The 19,105-nt window shown below is 36.9% G+C and overlaps 1 long non-coding RNA gene across 3 annotated transcripts in view; it reads right to left on the bottom strand.

Moving 5' to 3' along the window:
- The window catches only part of LOC147873242 (uncharacterized), a 124,506-nt gene that overhangs the window by 92,236 nt on the left and 13,165 nt on the right, over nucleotides 1-19,105 (bottom strand). Inside the window, exon 5 of one of the 3 annotated variants that reach the window (XR_015536226.1) lies at nucleotides 9,771-9,864. The exons of the other annotated variants lie outside the window; for them this stretch is intronic. This is a non-coding gene — a long non-coding RNA (uncharacterized LOC147873242). Of the gene's footprint in view, nucleotides 1-9,770; nucleotides 9,865-19,105 lie in introns of those variants that run through there. 3 annotated transcript variants of the gene reach the window in all.

The raw sequence follows: 19,105 nt of genomic DNA, 5'->3' as shown, positions 1-19,105 counted from the left end.
AGACTGAACTTAGATTTATTTTTGAATGGTTTTGGGTTTGATGTTTGATAGCTATGTGAGTGCTTTTTTACATTGAATGCATTTACAAAGTTATCTTGAAATAGACTGAAGTTAGATTTATTTTTGAATGGTTTTGGGTTTGATGTTTGATAGCTATGTGAGTGCTTTTTTACATTGAATGCATTTACAAAGTTATCTTGAAATAGACTGAACTTAGATTTATTTTTGAATGGTTTTGGGTTTGATGTTTGATAGCTATGTGAGTGTTTTTTTACATTGAATGCATTTACAAAGTTATCTTGAAATAGACTGATGTTAGATTTATTTTTGATTGGTTTTGGGTTTGATGTTTGATGGCTATGTGATGCTTTTACATTGAATGCATTTACAAAGTTATCTTGAAATAGACTGAAGTTAGATTTATTTTTGAATGGTTTTGGGTTTGATGTTTGATAGCTATGTGAGTGCTTTTTTACATTGAATGCATTTACAAAGTTATCTTGAAATAGACTGAACTTAGATTTATTTTTGATTGGTTTTGGGTTTGGTGTTTGATGGCTATGTCAGTGCTTTTACATTGAATGCATTTACAAAGTTATCTTGAAATAGACTGAACTTAGATTTATTTTTGATTGGTTTTGGGTTTGGAGTTTGATGGCTATGTCAGTGCTTTTACATTGAATGCATTTACAAAGTTATCTTGAAATAAACTGAAGTTAGATTTATTTTTGAATGGTTTTGGGTTTGATGTTTGATAGCTATGTGAGTGCTTTTTTACATTGAATGCATTTACAAAGTTATCTTGAAATAGACTGAACTTAGATTTATTTTTGATTGGTTTTGGGTTTGATGTTTGATGGCTATGTGATGCTTTTACATTGAATGCATTTACAAAGTTATCTTGAAATAGACTGAACTTAGATTTATTTTTGAATGGTTTTGGGTTTGATGTTTGATAGCTATGTGAGTGCTTTTTTACATTGAATGCATTTACAAAGTTATCTTGAAATAGACTGAACTTAGATTTATTTTTGATTGGTTTTGGGTTTGATGGCTATGTGATGCTTTTACATTGAATGCATTTACAAAGTTATCTTGAAATAGACTGAACTTAGATTTATTTTTGATTGGTTTTGGGTTTGGAGTTTGATGGCTATGTCAGTGCTTTTACATTGAATGCATTTACAAAGTTATCTTGAAATACACTGAACTTAGATTTATTTTTGATTGGTTTTGGGTTTGATGTTTGATGGCTATGTGATGCTTTTACATTGAATGCATTTACAAAGTTATCTTGAAATAGACTGAAGTTAGATTTATTTTTGAATGGTTTTGGGTTTGATGTTTGATAGCTATGTGAGTGCTTTTTTACATTGAATGCATTTACAAAGTTATCTTGAAATAGACTGAACTTAGATTTATTTTTGATTGGTTTTGGGTTTGATGGCTATGTGATGCTTTTACATTGAATGCATTTACAAAGTTATCTTGAAATAGACTGAACTTAGATTTATTTTTGATTGGTTTTGGGTTTGGAGTTTGATGGCTATGTCAGTGCTTTTACATTGAATGCATTTACAAAGTTATCTTGAAATAGACTGATGTTAGATTTATTTTTGATTGGTTTTGGGTTTGATGTTTGATGGCTATGTGATGCTTTTACATTGAATGCATTTACAAAGTTATCTTGAAATAGAGTGAAGTTAGATTTATTTTTGAATGGTTTTGGGTTTGATGTTTGATAGCTATGTGAGTGCTTTTTTACATTGAATGCATTTACAAAGTTATCTTGAAATAGACTGAACTTAGATTTATTTTTGAATGGTTTTGGGTTTGATGTTTGATAGCTATGTGAGTGCTTTTTTACATTGAATGCATTTACAAAGTTATCTTGAAATAGACTGAAGTTAGATTTATTTTTGAATGGTTTTGGGTTTGATGTTTGATAGGTATGTGAGTGCTTTTTTACATTGAATGCATTTACAAAGTTATCTTGAAATAGACTGAACTTAGATTTATTTTTGATTGGTTTTGGGTTTGGTGTTTGATGGCTATGTCAGTGCTTTTACATTGAATGCATTTACAAAGTTATCTTGAAATAGACTGAAGTTAGATTTATTTTTGAATGGTTTTGGGTTTGATGTTTGATAGCTATGTGAGTGCTTTTTTACATTGAATGCATTTACAAAGTTATCTTGAAATAGACTGAACTTAGATTTATTTTTGATTGGTTTTGGGTTTGGTGTTTGATAGCTATGTGAGTGCTTTTTTACATTGAATGCATTTACAAAGTTATCTTGAAATAGACTGAAGTTAGATTTATTTTTGAATGGTTTTGGGTTTGATGTTTGATAGCTATGTGAGTGCTTTTTTACATTGAATGCATTTACAAAGTTATCTTGAAATAGACTGAAGTTAGATTTATTTTTGAATGGTTTTGGGTTTGATGTTTGATAGCTATGTGAGTGCTTTTTTACATTGAATGCATTTACAAAGTTATCTTGAAATAGACTGAACTTAGATTTATTTTTGATTGGTTTTGGGTTTGGTGTTTGATGGCTATGTCAGTGCTTTTACATTGAATGCATTTACAAAGTTATCTTGAAATAGACTGAACTTAGATTTATTTTTGATTGGTTTTGGGTTTGGAGTTTGATGGCTATGTCAGTGCTTTTACATTGAATGCATTTACAAAGTTATCTTGAAATAAACTGAACTTAGATCTATTTTTGAATGGTTTTGGGTTTGATGTTTGATAGCTATGTGAGTGCTTTTTTACATTGAATGCATTTACAAAGTTATCTTGAAATAGACTGAACTTAGATTTATTTTTGATTGGTTTTGGGTTTGGTGTTTGATGGCTATGTCAGTGCTTTTACATTGAATGCATTTACAAAGTTATCTTGAAATAGACTGAACTTAGATTTATTTTTGATTGGTTTTGGGTTTGGTGTTTGATGGCTATGTCAGTGCTTTTACATTGAATGCATTTACAAAGTTATCTTGAAATAGACTGAAGTTAGATTTATTTTTGAATGGTTTTGGGTTTGGTGTTTGATGGCTATGTCAGTGCTTTTACATTGAATGCATTTACAAAGTTATCTTGAAATAGACTGAACTTAGATTTATTTTTGATTGGTTTTGGGTTTGGTGTTTGATGGCTATGTCAGTGCTTTTACATTGAATGCATTTACAAAGTTATCTTGAAATAGACTGAACTTAGATTTATTTTTGATTGGTTTTGGGTTTGGTGTTTGATGGCTATGTGAGTGCTTTTACATTGAATGCATTTACAAAGTTATCTTGAAATAGACTGAACTTAGATTTATTTTTGATTGGTTTTGGGTTTGGTGTTTGATGGCTATGTCAGTGCTTTTACATTGAATGCATTTACAAAGTTATCTTGAAATAGACTGAACTTAGATTTATTTTTGAATGGTTTTGGATTTGATTTTAGATGGGTATGTGAGTGCTTTTACATTATAGGCAATCACAAAGTCATCTTGAAATAGTTTGATTTTAGATTGATTTGCGAATGGTTTTGGATTTGATTTTAGATGGGTATGCGACTGCTTTTATGTTGAAAGCATTCCCAAAGCTATCTGAAAATAGATTTTTATTTGGTGTTGGTATGTGATTGCTTTTGGGTTGGTTTCAGGTTGCTTTTTGATTATTTTGCTTTGGTTTGAGGTGAAATGTAATGGGTATGTGACTGCTTTTATGTTAAAGGGATTCACAAAGCCATGCGAAAGTAGATTGGTGACTGCTTCCATTGTACTGAATTTATTTTGATATTAGGTGGATGGTAACTGTAGTGTGTGTGTGTAGTTTATGTGTTTAGTTTGTGTGTGTGTGTAGTACTACATGTCGATAGATTTTGAGTGCACGTTCTGTCTACGTATGCGCAAATTATTTCTGCTTTTGAATTGCACGCGTACATAGCCGTAGGCGCATTCTGCGTGTAGGTGTAGTCGATAGATGTCTTGTGCATAGTGGAGGCAGGTTCTCTCTGTGTGGGGCATGCATGCGTGTGGTATGTGGGCTCAGAATATATATAATAAGTATGTGTGCAAGTTATTATTTATTATATATGCGAAGCTCTTCAGTGCAGCATGCGATTATTATAATTTATGCATGTGGAGAGTATTTGCTCGCATATTTTATGAATGCAGAGAGTGTGTGTTGAGATCGTGTAGAAAATAAATTATTATTTACTTTTCGTATGTTTTAAGTTGATATTGATGTTTGTTATTTGATAAATAATTTTTTGAATTAATTCGAGTTAGTCCGTTGTCAAGTACAAAAGAAATTGAACAGCAGAATTAAGAAAGTACAACAAAGTAACAAATGAATACGAAGTGACTACACAAAATGAAAAATTATCAGAAATACAAGTCATGATCCATTAAAAAGAAGTGAACAGTTGCAAAGACATGATCAATGGCCAAAAACATGACTTGCTTAAAAACATAGAATTTATAAAAGCTGCTTTGTTATGAACTGCTCGACATAATCGTCGTATGTTTTTAATGAAATAATATTTTGCTACAAAGTGTCTTTTAAAGCATCAACAGTCTTGTTTGCATGGATGATCATTTATATATATTTGAAATAATTATTGAAGATTAGGCAAGATTAAAGAAATAACTGCAAGAGAATAAGAAAAAATAAAACAATAAAGAAATTAGACACAAAACGAAAGAGAAACAAGAAAATAAAGTAATAGGAAATAAATACATACTAAAAGCTGAAAGAAATTAAAAGACTTTGCTCTTTTTAATTCTTTTTTCGTTTTGGTATGTATTTATTGTCTTTTACTTTATTTTCTTGTTTCTTTTTCGTTTTGTGTCTAATTTCTTTATTGTTCTATTTTTTCTTATTCTCTTGCATTTATTTTTTTAATCTTGCCTAATCTTGAATAATTATTTGAAATATATATAAATGATCATCCATGCAAACAAGACTGTTGATGCTTTAAAAGACACTTTGTAGCAAAATATTATTTCATTAAAAACATACGACGATTATGTCGAGCATTTGATAACAAAGCAGCTTTTATGAATTGTGTGTTTTTAAGCAAGTTATGTTTTTTGCCATTGATGATGTCTTTGCAAGTGTTGAGTTCTTTTTAATGGATGATTATTTTTGTATTTTTGATAATTTTTCATTTTGTGTAGTCACTTCGTATTCATTTGTTACTTTGTTGTACTTTGTTAATTCTGCTGTTTAATTTTTTTGTACTTGACAACGGACTAACTCGAATTAATTCAAAAAATTATTTATCAAATAACAAACATCAATATCAACTTAAAACATACGAAAAGTAAATAATAATTTATTTTCTACACGATCTCAACACACACTCTCTCTGCATTCATAAAATATGCGAGCAAATACTCTCCACATGCATAAATTATAATAATCGCATGCTGCACTGAAGAGCTTCGCATATATAATAAATAATAACTTGCACACATACTTATTATATATATTCTGAGCGCACATACCACACGCATGCATGCCCCACACAGAGAGAACCTGCCTCCACTATGCACAAGACATCATCTATCGACTTCACCTACACGCAGAATGCGCCTACGGCTATGTACGCGTGCAATTCAAAAGCAGAAATAATTTGCGTATACGTAGACAGAACGTGCACTCAGAATCTATTTAATTTTTATATTTATTTTGTTTTCAGTTAATTTTCTTTGCTTTGATTGAAATTAATGTTTGTTTTTTGATTTTTTTTCAGGTGATGATACTTTTCCAGTCGAGATAAAGAAGATGAAATAAATGAATGAATTATATTTTGTAAACTGATGTACAAATAGAATTTTTTTGCATAATAAATATTTTTTTTGTTTTGAATCATGTTATCATTAGGGTTCCTGAATTCCTTCCATACACTCTAGCTAGAACTTAGATTTTTTTCGAACTTTGCCAAAAACTTAGTTTTTGGTACAAGTTCGGAAATTTCTAAGAAGAACTTAGAATTTTTTCGTACTTTGCCAGAACTTAGTTTCTGGTAGTACGAAATATTCTAAGAACTTAGAAATTTTTTCGTATTGCTGGTCAAAACTTAGTTTTTGGCCGCAATACGAAAACTTCTAAGTTGTTAGTTGAGGAAAATTAGTACTTGAAAAATATTTTTTAGTCGAAGAAATTTTTCTAAGTTCTGCGAGCTGCTTTAAAAGCGCGCCTTATATAGGCGGCGCTTCCGTCGTTCCTTTTATATAGGGGGTATTCGGATTTTCGATGGCAAGGCTTACCCTAAGGCAATTTTCCCGCCTTTTCCTATAAATGCCAGTAAGAAAAACCTTGGGGCCTGCCTCAAACCTCTGGTAAGGCTTACCTCTTGGTGCCCAAAGGCACATTTTCCCTCCTTTTCATAAAACGCAGATAAGAAACGTGGGGGACCTGCCTCCAAACCGACGGTAAGGCTTACCTCTTGGTGTCTAAGGGAGATTTTTTTCCCCCCTGCACATATAATGAACAACAACCAACGCCGCGCTACTTGAAATATGAACCACAATTATTTTCTACGAAACCCTGCTGCGAAATCAAGGCAAGGCTTACTCGAAGAATTTTTTTTTTTACTGCTTGCAGGAAATTCCTCTCGCTCGCTCTACTATTTTATTTTCTTATACTTAATCTAAATTTTTATTATTTATTTCTTAATCTCGACATTTTTCTTAGCAGCTTATATGGAAGAAGTTTTTCCTCGGTGCACGTCATCTTTCTTTTTGGCGCGGCAAACCGAACAATTTTTTTCCCAAGTCCGGCGCAGTCTTTGAACCGGACGGTCATATTTTTAACATTTCTTTAAAAAATTTACCTAACGAGGATTCGAACCAGCGAACCTCAATCCGAAGGCAGGCATTCTAACCACTACGCTACTAAGTTACTTGACATACAATAATTTAAAACTTCCTGATATCTTACAACAGAATAACTGACAAATTTAAATTAATGCTAAACACTCATCTATTTATATTAACTTTAAAAAACTCTACCTGGCCGGGTTTCGAACCACCGACCCTTGCATCCACAGGCAAGCACGCTAACCACTGCGCTACCAAAGCTCTTGACATACCGCAATTTAAAACTTCCTGATATCTTACAATAGAATAACTCACAAACTTAAATTAATACTAAGCACTCATCTATATTAACTTTATAAAACTCTACCTGGCCGGGTTTCGAACCACCGACCCTTGCATCCACAGGCAAGCACGCTAACCACTGCGCTACCAAAGCTCTTGACATACTGCAATTTAAAACTTCCTGATATCTTACAATGGAATAACTGACGAATTTAAATTAATACTAAACTCATCTATCTATATTAACTTTAAAAAAGTCTACCTGGCTAGGTTTCGATCCACCGACCCTTGCAACCACAAGCAAGCACGCTAACCACTACGCCACAGAGGGCTACAAGAGGTTGTGAATTGGAACTATCTGATATATGCACTGAAAAAAAAAAGAGTGTTAATATCACCTTTATTTACATTTTATATACACTTTCAATTTTACAATAACCCCTTCAAATACGTATTCCCTCTCAAAGAATAAAAACAACGTAATTTCTTATCTCCTCCTCCATTTATTTATAAATATACACACACACACACACACACACACACACACATTAATAAAAATTCCATAAACACATACATAAAATATATACATATATTTTATTCTTACGTCCATGTATCATACACTCTTCTTACAATAAATAAATATCACGCAAGTCATTAAGTACACACTCACTGCCTATCTTCCAAGTAGTAGTGTATTATATGAATTACGCAACTAACTAGTACGACATTCCTCAAGTGATACTGTCTTCTCTGAATCACGCACGTCATTCCTAAATGCAACCCTACCTTGCCTTCCAAGTGCTAGTGTTTTACGTCTTTGCTAGATATACTCCTCGCTTGCCTTCTAACTGCGCCCATCCCACATGTTTTCTATAGTGGTTATATCATCACAGGATCATAGACATCATATGTAACTATTTTCTAAAGTGAATGTATCTTGCGTGGATCTCTTACGTCATTACTAAACGCACGCTTCCCTTCGTTTCAACTGCTACTGCCTTGTGTGAATCTCGTACATCGCTAAATGTAACTCTGCCTTGTGTTCACAGAGGTAGTGCCTTGCCATCAAAGTGGTAGTGTCTTGTCTTAATCTCGTACGTCATTGCTAAATGTACCCCTGCCTTGTCTTCCAAGTACTAGTCTCGTTTGGATCACGTACGTCATTGGGAACTGTGCCTCTGCCCTCACTTAAAAGTGGTAGTGTAGTATGTGAATTACGCAACCAACTAGTACGACGTTCCTCAATGTACCCGTCTTAGAAGTGATACTGTCTTCTCTGAATCACGCACGTCGCTCTTAAATACACCCGTGCCTTGTCTTCGAAATAGTAGTAGTGGTGGTGGTGAATCATGTACATCATTGTAAACTGTACCTCGTGCACATATCTGGCAAGTGGAACTGTCTTAAGTCAATCATCTACATCATTCCAAAGTGTACCAACTGCATATGTCTCGTCCTTACGTCTGGGTAGTGATACTGTCTTACGTGAATCACATACATCATTCGAAATTATACCTCGTCCATATGTCTCGGTGGTGGTGGTAGTGTCTTACGTGAATCATCTACATCATACTAAACAGTACCTCGTGCATATGTCTAGGAAATGATAATGTCTAACGTAACTCATGTACGTCACTGATAACTCAGCCTAAGCCTCGTCTTAAAAACTGGTACTGTCTGTACCAAGTGAAACACCGCGCAATTTTCAGTTCCGTGCGTCAGTCATAATACATCTTATGTAAGGATACGTGTGTGATAATGCAGGAAAATGCAAGTGACTTGGCTGAATGATGCATATAATAAGTACAAAATTACATTGGACGGTGTAGTTCCTAGATCACTACAGATCAGTGGTCTTCAACCTGGAGTACGCGTACCCCCGTGGACACGCGAAATTTAAAAATATATTATTTTATGATAAACACTGAATAATCAGTAATGTCATTTATTTCGTTATATACTATGTATAATTTCAATAATACACCAACAACTTTAGGGGTACAAAGTTCAAGAAAAATTATATCTACTTTCAACCTCAATGTCTCTGTCTCAGTCTTCGTCACGCCAGTTACTATACTTTTTGTACGTTAGAGACAGATGTGCTTTAGTCTCCAATTCACCGTTTCTTTTTAAAAGTATTATTTCTATGTCTGCATTGTGTATGTTTCACGTCTGTCTATGTGTGTGTGTGTGTGTGTGTGCGCGCGCACATATACATACATATATATAAAAACACTTCTCACTTCAAAGACATTTTCTCTTCCATCTCATCTCCAACAACCATGCTATACGTCTTCTGAAAAGGTTGTTTCTTCACTCAGTTATCTACATAATGTGAAACTGCGACCATGCTATACGTCTTCTGAAAAGGTTCAGTCTTCACTCAGTCATGTACATCGTCTGTATCTACGGCCATGCTATACGTTTTCTGAAAAGGTTCAGTCTTCACTCAGTCATGTACATCATGTGTAACTACGACCATGCTATACGTCTTCTGAAGAGGTTGTGTCTTCACTCAGTCATGTACATCGTCTGTATCTATGACCATGCTATATGTCTTCTGAAAAGGTTGTGTCTTCACTAAGTCATCTACATCGTCTGTATCTATGACCATGCTATATGTCTTCTGAAAAGGTTCAGTCTTCACTCAGTCATCTACATCATGTGAAACTGCGACCATGCTATACGTCTTCTGAAAAGGTTCAGTCTTCACTCAGTCATGTACATCGTCTGTATCTACGGCCATGCTATACGTTTTCTGAAAAGGTTCAGTCTTCACTCAGTCATGTACATCATGTGTAACTACGACCATGCTATACATCTTCTGAAGAGGTTGTGTCTTCACTCAGTCATGTACATCGTCTGTATCTATAACCATGCTATATGTCTTCTGAAAAAGTTGTGTCTTCACTAAGTCATCTACATCGTCTGTATCTATGACCATGCTATATGTCTTCTGAAAAGGTTCAGTCTTCACTCAGTCATCTACATCACGTGAAACTACGACCATGCTATACGTCTTCTGAAGAGGTTGTGTCCTCACTCAGTCATCTACATCATGTGAAACTGCGACCATGCTATATGTCTTCTGAAAAGGTTCAGTCTTCACTAAGTCATCTACATCGTCTGTATCTATGACCATGCTATATGTCTTCTGAAAAGGTTCAGTCTTCACTCAGTCATCTACATCATGTGAAACTGCGACCATGCTATATGTCTTCTGAAAAGGTTCAGTCTTCACTCAGTCATCTACATCATGTCAAACTGCGACCATGCTATATGTCTTCTGAAAAGGTTCAGTCTTCACTCAGTCATGTACATCGTCTGTATCTATGACCATGCTATATGTCTTCTGAAAAGGTTCAGTCTTCACTCAGTCATCTACATCATGTGAAACTGCGACCATGCTATACGTCTTCTGAAGAGGTTGTGTCTTCACTAAGTCATCTACATCACGTGAAACTGCGACCATGCTATATGTCTTCTGAAGAGGTTGTGTCTTCACTAAGTCATCTACATCGTCTGTATCTATGACCATGCTATATGTCTTCTGAAAAGGTTCAGTCTTCACTCAGTCATCTACATCACGTGAAACTACGACCATGCTATACGTCTTCTGAAGAGGTTGTGTCCTCACTCAGTCATCTACATCATGTGAAACTGCGACCATGCTATATGTCTTCTGAAAAGGTTCAGTCTTCACTAAGTCATCTACATCGTCTGTATCTATGACCATGCTATACGTCTTCTGAAGAGGTTGTGTCTTCACTCAGTCATGTACATCGTCTGTATCTATGACCATGCTATATGTCTTCTGAAAAAGTTGTGTCTTCACTAAGTCATCTACATCGTCTGTATCTATGACCATGCTATATGTCTTCTGAAAAGGTTCAGTCTTCACTCAGTCATCTACATCACGTGAAACTACGACCATGCTATACGTCTTCTGAAGAGGTTGTGTCCTCACTCAGTCATCTACATCATGTGAAACTGCGACCATGCTATATGTCTTCTGAAAAGGTTCAGTCTTCACTAAGTCATCTACATCGTCTGTATCTATGACCATGCTATACGTCTTCTGAAGAGGTTGTGTCTTCACTAAATCATCTACATCGTCTGTATCTATGACCATGCTATACGTCTTCTGAAAAGGTTGTGTCTTCACTAAGTCATCTACATCACGTGAAACTGCGACCATGCTATATGTCTTCTGAAGAGGTTGTGTCTTCACTCAGTCATCTACATCATGTGAAACTGCGACCATGCTATATGTCTTCTGAAGAGGTTGTGTCTTCACTCAGTCATGTACATCGTCTGTATCTATGACCATGCTATATGTCTTCTGAAGAGGTTGTGTCTTCACTAAGTCATCTACATCACGTGAAACTGCGACCATGCTATATGTCTTCTGAAGAGGTTCAGTCTTCACTCAGTCATCTACATCATGTGAAACTGCGACCATGCTATATGTCTTCTGAAAAGGTTCAGTCTTCACTCAGTCATCTACATCATGTGAAACTGCGACCATGCTATATGTCTTCTGAAAAGGTTCAGTCTTCACTCAGTCATCTACATCATGTGAAACTGCGACCATGCTATATGTCTTCTGAAAAGGTTCAGTCTTCACTCAGTCATGTACATCGTCTGTATCTATGACCATGCTATACGTCTTCTGAAGAGGTTGTGTCTTCACTAAGTCATCTACATCACGTGAAACTGCGACCATGCTATATGTCTTCTGAAGAGGTTGTGTCTTCACTAAGTCATCTACATCGTCTGTATCTATGACCATGCTATACGTCTTCTGAAGAGGTTGTGTCTTCACTCAGTCATGTACATCGTCTGTATCTATGACCATGCTATATGTCTTCTGAAAAGGTTCAGTCTTCACTCAGTCATCTACATCATGTGAAACTGCGACCATATTATATGTCTTCTGAAGAGGTTGTGTCTTCACTCAGTCATGTACATCGTCTGTATCTATGACCATGCTATATGTCTTCTGAAAAGGTTCAGTCTTCACTCAGTCATCTACATCATGTGAAACTGCGACCATGCTATATGTCTTCTGAAGAGGTTGTGTCTTCACTCAGTCATGTACATCGTCTGTATCTATGACCATGCTATATGTCTTCTGAAAAGGTTCAGTCTTCACTCAGTCATCTACATCATGTGAAACTGCGACCATGCTATATGTCTTCTGAAAAGGTTCAGTCTTCACTCAGTCATCTACATCATGTGAAACTGCGACCATGCTATATGTCTTCTGAAAAGGTTCAGTCTTCACTCAGTCATGTACATCGTCTGTATCTATGACCATGCTATACGTCTTCTGAAGAGGTTGTGTCTTCACTAAGTCATCTACATCACGTGAAACTGCGACCATGCTATATGTCTTCTGAAGAGGTTGTGTCTTCACTAAGTCATCTACATCGTCTGTATCTATGACCATGCTATACGTCTTCTGAAGAGGTTGTGTCTTCACTCAGTCATGTACATTGTCTGTATCTATGACCATGCTATATGTCTTCTGAAAAGGTTCAGTCTTCACTCAGTCATCTACATCATGTGAAACTGCGACCATGCTATATGTCTTCTGAAAAGGTTCAGTCTTCACTCAGTCATCTACATCATGTGAAACTGCGACCATGCTATATGTCTTCTGAAAAGGTTCAGTCTTCACTCAGTCATATACATCATGTGAAACTGCGACCATGCTATATGTCTTCTGAAAAGGTTCAGTCTTCACTCTGTCATCTACATCATGTGAAACTGCGACCATGCTATATGTCTTCTGAAAAGGTTCAGTCTTCACTCAGTCATCTACATCATGTGAAACTGCGACCATGCTATATGTCTTCTGAAAAGGTTCAGTCTTCACTCAGTCATGTACATCGTCTGTATCTATGACCATGCTATATGTCTTCTGAAAAGGTTCAGTCTTCACTCAGTCATCTACATCATGTGAAACTGCGACCATGCTATATGTCTTCTGAAAAGGTTCAGTCTTCACTCAGTCATCTACATCATGTCAAACTGCGACCATGCTATATGTCTTCTGAAAAGGTTCAGTCTTCACTCAGTCATGTACATCGTCTGTATCTATGACCATGCTATATGTCTTCTGAAAAGGTTCAGTCTTCACTCAGTCATCTACATCATGTGAAACTGCGACCATGCTATACGTCTTCTGAAGAGGTTGTGTCTTCACTAAGTCATCTACATCACGTGAAACTGCGACCATGCTATATGTCTTCTGAAGAGGTTGTGTCTTCACTAAGTCATCTACATCGTATGTATCTATGACCATGCTATACGTCTTCTGAAGAGGTTGTGTCTTCAGTCAGTCATGTACATCGTCTGTATCTATGACCATGCTATATGTCTTCTGAAAAGGTTCAGTCTTCACTCAGTCATCTATATCGTCTGTATCTATGACCATGCTATACGTCTTCTGAAAAGGTTGTGTCTTCACTCAGTCATGTACATCGTCTGTATCTATGACCATGCTATATGTCTTCTGAAAAGGTTCAGTCTTCACTCAGTCATCTACATCATGTGAAACTGCGACCATGCTATATGTCTTCTGAAGAGGTTGTGTCTTCACTCAGTCATGTACATCGTCTGTATCTATGACCATGCTATATGTCTTCTGAAAAGGTTCAGTCTTCACTCAGTCATCTACATCATGTGAAACTGCGACCATGCTATATGTCTTCTGAAGAGGTTGTGTCTTCACTCAGTCATGTACATCGTCTGTATCTATGACCATGCTATATGTCTTCTGAAAAGGTTCAGTCTTCACTCAGTCATCTACATCATGTGAAACTGCGACCATGCTATATGTCTTCTGAAAAGGTTCAGTCTTCACTCAGTCATCTACATCATGTGAAACTGCGACCATGCTATATGTCTTCTGAAAAGGTTCAGTCTTCACTCAGTCATCTACATCATGTGAAACTGCGACCATGCTATATGTCTTCTGAAAAGGTTCAGTCTTCACTCAGTCATGTACATCGTCTGTATCTATGACCATGCTATATGTCTTCTGAAAAGGTTCAGTCTTCACTCAGTCATCTACATCATGTGAAACTGCGACCATGCTATATGTCTTCTGAAAAGGTTCAGTCTTCACTCAGTCATCTACATCATGTCAAACTGCGACCATGCTATATGTCTTCTGAAAAGGTTCAGTCTTCACTCAGTCATGTACATCGTCTGTATCTATGACCATGCTATATGTCTTCTGAAAAGGTTCAGTCTTCACTCAGTCATCTACATCATGTGAAACTGCGACCATGCTATACGTCTTCTGAAGAGGTTGTGTCTTCACTAAGTCATCTACATCACGTGAAACTGCGACCATGCTATATGTCTTCTGAAGAGGTTGTGTCTTCACTAAGTCATCTACATCGTCTGTATCTATGACCATGCTATACGTCTTCTGAAGAGGTGTGTCTTCACTCAGTCATGTACATCGTCTGTATCTATGACCATGCTATATGTCTTCTGAAAAGGTTCAGTCTTCACTCAGTCATCTACATCATGTGAAACTGCGACCATGCTATATGTCTTCTGAAAAGGTTGTGTCTTCACTAAGTCATCTACATCATGTGAAACTGCGACCATGCTATACGTCTTCTGAAAAGGTTGTGTCTTCACTAAGTCATCTACATCACGCGAAACTGCGACCATGCTATATGTCTTCTGAAAAGGTTGTGTCTTCACTCAGTCATCTACATCATGTGAAACTGCGACCATGCTATATGTCTTCTGAAAAGGTTGTGTCTTCACTCAGTCATCTACATCATGTGAAACTGCGACCATGCTATATGTCTTCTGAAAAGGTTGTGTCTTCACTAAGTCATCTACATCACGTGAAACTGCGACCGTGCTATATGTCTTCTGAAGAGGTTGTGTCTTCACTCAGTCATCTACATCATGTGAAACTGCGACCATGCTATATGTCTTCTGAAAAGGTTTAGTCTTCACTCAGTTATGTACATCGTCTGTATCTATGACCATGCTATACGTCTTCTGAAGAGGTTGTGTCTTCACTAAGTCATCTACATCATGTGAAACTGCGACCATGCTATATGTCTTCTGAAAAGGTTTAGTCTTCACTCAGTTATGTACATCGTCTGTATCTATGACCATGCTATACGTCTTCTGAAGAGGTTGTGTCTTCACTAAGTCATCTACATCATGTGAAACTGCGACCATGCTATATGTCTTCTGAAAAGGTTGTGTCTTCACTCAGTCATCTACATCATGTGAAACTGCGACCATGCTATATGTCTTCTGAAGAGGTTGTGTCTTCACTCAGTCATGTACATCGTCTGTATCTATGACCATGCTATATGTCTTCTGAAAAGGTTCAGTCTTCACTCAGTCATCTACATCATGTGAAACTGCGACCAAGCTATATGTCTTCTGAAAAGGTTCAGTCTTCACTCAGTCATCTACATCATGTGAAACTGCGACCATGCTATATGTCTTCTGAAAAGGTTTAGTCTTCACTCAGTTATGTACATCGTCTGTATCTATGACCATGCTATATGTCTTCTGAAGAGGTTGTGTCTTCACTCAGTCATGTACATCGTCTGTATCTATGACCATGCTATATGTCTTCTGAAAAGGTTGTGTCTTCACTCAGTCATCTACATCATGTGAAACTGCGACCATGATATATGTCTTCTGAAGAGGTTGTGTCTTCACTCAGTCATGTACATCGTCTGTATCTATGACCATGATATATGTCTTCTGAAAAGGTTGTGTCTTCACTCAGTCATCTACATCATGTGAAACTGCGACCATGCTATATGTCTTCTGAAAAGGTTGTGTCTTCACTAAGTCATCTACATCACGTGAAACTGCGGCCATGCTATATGTCTTCTGAAAAGGTTGTGTCTTCACTCAGTCATCTACATCATGTGAAACTGCGACCATGCTATATGTCTTCTGAAAAGGTTCAGTCTTCACTCAGTCATGTACATCGTCTGTATCTATGACCATGCTATACGTCTTCTGAAGAGGTTGTGTCTTCACTAAGTCATCTACATCATGTGAAACTGCGACCATGCTATATGTCTTCTGAAAAGGTTGTGTCTTCACTCAGTCATCTACATCATGTGAAACTGCGACCATGCTATATGTCTTCTGAAAAGGTTTAGTCTTCACTCAGTTATGTACATCGTCTGTATCTATGACCATGCTATACGTCTTCTGAAGAGGTTGTGTCTTCACTAAGTCATCTACATCATGTGAAACTGCGACCATGCTATATGTCTTCTGAAAAGGTTGTGTCTTCACTCAGTCATCTACATCATGTGAAACTGCGACCATGCTATATGTCTTCTGAAAAGGTTTAGTCTTCACTCAGTTATGTACATCGTCTGTATCTATGACCATGCTATACGTCTTCTGAAGAGGTTGTGTCTTCACTAAGTCATCTACATCATGTGAAACTGCGACCATGCTATATGTCTTCTGAAAAGGTTTAGTCTTCACTCAGTTATGTACATCGTCTGTATCTATGACCATGCTATACGTCTTCTGAAGAGGTTGTGTCTTCACTAAGTCATCTACATCATGTGAAACTGCGACCATGCTATATGTCTTCTGAAAAGGTTGTGTCTTCACTCAGTCATCTACATCATGTGAAACTGCGACCATGCTATATGTCTTCTGAAGAGGTTGTGTCTTCACTCAGTCATGTACATCGTCTGTATCTATGACCATGCTATATGTCTTCTGAAAAGGTTCAGTCTTCACTCAGTCATCTACATCTTGTGAAACTGCGACCAAGCTATATGTCTTCTGAAAAGGTTCAGTCTTCACTCAGTCATCTACATCATGTGAAACTGCGACCATGCTATATGTCTTCTGAAAAGGTTTAGTCTTCACTCAGTTATGTACATCGTCTGTATCTATGACCATGCTATATGTCTTCTGAAGAGGTTGTGTCTTCACTCAGTCATGTACATCGTCTGTATCTATGACCATGCTATATGTCTTCTGAAAAGGTTGTGTCTTCACTCAGTCATCTACATCATGTGAAACTGCGACCATGATATATGTCTTCTGAAGAGGTTGTGTCTTCACTCAGTCATGTACATCGTCTGTATCTATGACCATGATATATGTCTTCTGAAAAGGTTGTGTCTTCACTCAGTCATCTACATCATGTGAAACTGCGACCATGCTATATGTCTTCTGAAAAGGTTGTGTCTTCACTAAGTCATCTACATCACGTGAAACTGCGGCCATGCTATATGTCTTCTGAAAAGGTTGTGTCTTCACTCAGTCATCTACATCATGTGAAACTGCGACCATGCTATATGTCTTCTGAAAAGGTTCAGTCTTCACTCAGTCATGTACATCGTCTGTATCTATGACCATGCTATACGTCTTCTGAAGAGGTTGTGTCTTCACTAAGTCATCTACATCATGTGAAACTGCGACCATGCTATATGTCTTCTGAAAAGGTTGTGTCTTCACTCAGTCATCTACATCATGTGAAACTGCGACCATGCTATATGTCTTCTGAAAAGGTTTAGTCTTCACTCAGTTATGTACATCGTCTGTATCTATGACCATGCTATACGTCTTCTGAAGAGGTTGTGTCTTCACTAAGTCATCTACATCATGTGAAACTGCGACCATGCTATATGTCTTCTGAAAAGGTTGTGTCTTCACTCAGTCATCTACATCATGTGAAACTGCGACCATGCTATATGTCTTCTGAAAAGGTTTAGTCTTCACTCAGTCATGTACATCGTCTTTATCTATGACCATGCTATACGTCTTCTGAAAAGGTTGTGTCTTCACTCAGTCATCTACATCACGTGAAACTGCGACCATGCTATATGTCTTCTGAAAAGGTTGTGTCTTCACTCAGTCATCTACATCATGTGAAACTGCGACCATGCTATATGTCTTCTGAAAAGGTGGTGTCTTCACTCAGTCATCTACATCACGTGAGACTGCGACCATGCTATATGTCTTCTGAAAAGGTTGTCTCTTCACTCAGTCATCTACATCATGTGAAACTGCGACCATGCTATACGTCTTCTGAAAAGGTTGTGTCTTCACTAAGTCATCTACATCATGTGAAACTTCGACCATGCTATACGTCTTCTGAAAAGGTTGTGTCTTCACTAAGTCATCTACATCACGTGAAACTGCGACCATGCTATATGTCTTCTGAAAAGGTTGTGTCTTCACTCAGTCATCTACATCATGTGAAACTGCGACCATGATATATGTCTTCTGAAGAGGTTGTGTCTTCACTCAGTCATGTACATCGTCTGTATCTATGACCATGCTATATGTCTTCTGAAAAGGTTGTGTCTTCACTAAGTCATCTACATCGTCTGTATCTATGACCATGCTATATGTCTTCTGAAGAGGTTGTGTCTTCACTAAGTCATCTACATCGTCTGTATCTATGACCATGCTATATGTCTTCTGAAAAGGTTGTGTCTTCACTAAGTCATCTACATCGTCTGTATCTATGACCATGCTATATGTCTTCTGAAAAGGTTGTGTCTTCACTAAGTCATCTACATCGTCTGTATCTATGACCATGCTATACGTCTTCTGAAGAGGTTGTGTCTTCACTAAGTCATCTACATCATGTGAAACTGCGACCATGCTATATGTCTTCTGAAAAGGTTGTGTCTTCACTCAGTCATCTACATCATGTGAAACTGCGACCATGATATATGTCTTCTGAAGAGGTTGTGTCTTCACTCAGTCATGTACATCGTCTGTATCTATGACCATGATATATGTCTTCTGAAAAGGTTGTGTCTTCACTCAGTCATCTACATCATGTGAAACTGCGACCATGCTATATGTCTTCTGAAAAGGTTGTGTCTTCACTAAGTCATCTACATCACGTGAAACTGCGACCATGCTATATGTCTTCTGAAAAGGTTGTGCCTTCACTCAGTTATCTACATCATGTGAAACTGCGACCATGCTATATGTCTTCT

This window comes from Zootermopsis nevadensis, unplaced genomic scaffold (genome assembly GCF_977971745.1).
Source record: "Zootermopsis nevadensis isolate Lab colony 2312 unplaced genomic scaffold, Znev_1.0 Znev_ptg000021l, whole genome shotgun sequence".
NCBI lineage: Eukaryota > Metazoa > Arthropoda > Insecta > Blattodea > Termopsidae > Zootermopsis > Zootermopsis nevadensis.
Note: the sequence above shows the minus strand (reverse complement) of the source record. Positions and strands in the feature narration are given on the sequence as shown.